The sequence below is a fragment of the Bombus terrestris genome, unplaced genomic scaffold (assembly GCF_910591885.1).
Source record: "Bombus terrestris unplaced genomic scaffold, iyBomTerr1.2, whole genome shotgun sequence".
Taxonomy (NCBI): domain Eukaryota; kingdom Metazoa; phylum Arthropoda; class Insecta; order Hymenoptera; family Apidae; genus Bombus; species Bombus terrestris.
The window spans coordinates 2,374,055-2,374,984 of NW_025963552.1; positions in this window are offsets into that span (position 1 = coordinate 2,374,055).

Here is a 930-nt window from a genome sequence, read left to right on the forward strand (position 1 = left end):
TTGCTCGCTCGCTCCGCTCGCTCGTAAAAATTTAGTCCAACCTCACATACGATCCGACACGTTCGCAAATTCGAAATAAGTTGCCTTCATATCGAATGACTAACGCAAGATGGATTGGGTTTAGGTTAGGCTACAGCTTTCGAGCGAGCGCAGCGAGCGAGATACGCGTAAAGGTGTGTCACAATCCAACGGTTTGGCACATACTGACATTGAAACATTCGCACCAGCCCGAGGAGCCGGATGTCTTTATCATATTGCCTGCTGACAAATGTTTACAGTTTGTGAATAGTTTCACATAAATAGTACTATTTCCACATACTACAGGGCAATGTGATGTCCGAAGTGGCTGACGAAATTAGGTACTAACACGATATATATGCATATTGCAAGGTATATGTATACCTTGCATATTGTGATCGATGCTCGCTCGCTCCGCTCGCTCGTAAAAATTTAGTCCAACCTCACATCCGACCCGACACGTTCGCAAAATCGAAATAAGTCGCCACCATATGGAATAATGAACGCAAGATGGATTGGTTTTAGGTTAGGCTATAGTTTTCGAGCGAGCGCAGCGAGCGAGAGACGCGTAAAGGTGTATCACAATCGAACGGTTTGGCACATACGGACATTGAAGCATTCGCACCAGCCAGAGGAGCCGGAAGTATTTATCCTATTGCCTGCTGACAAATGTTTACAGTTTGTGAATAGTTTCACATAAATAGTACTATTTCCACATACTACAGGGCAATGTGATGTCCGAAGTGGCTGACGAAATTAGGTACTAACACGATATATATGCATATTGCAAGGTATATGTATACCTTGCATATTGTGATCGATGCTCGCTCGCTCCGCTCGCTCGTAAAAATTTAGTCCAACCTCACATCCGACCCGACACGTTCGCAAAATCGAAATAAGTCGCCACCATAT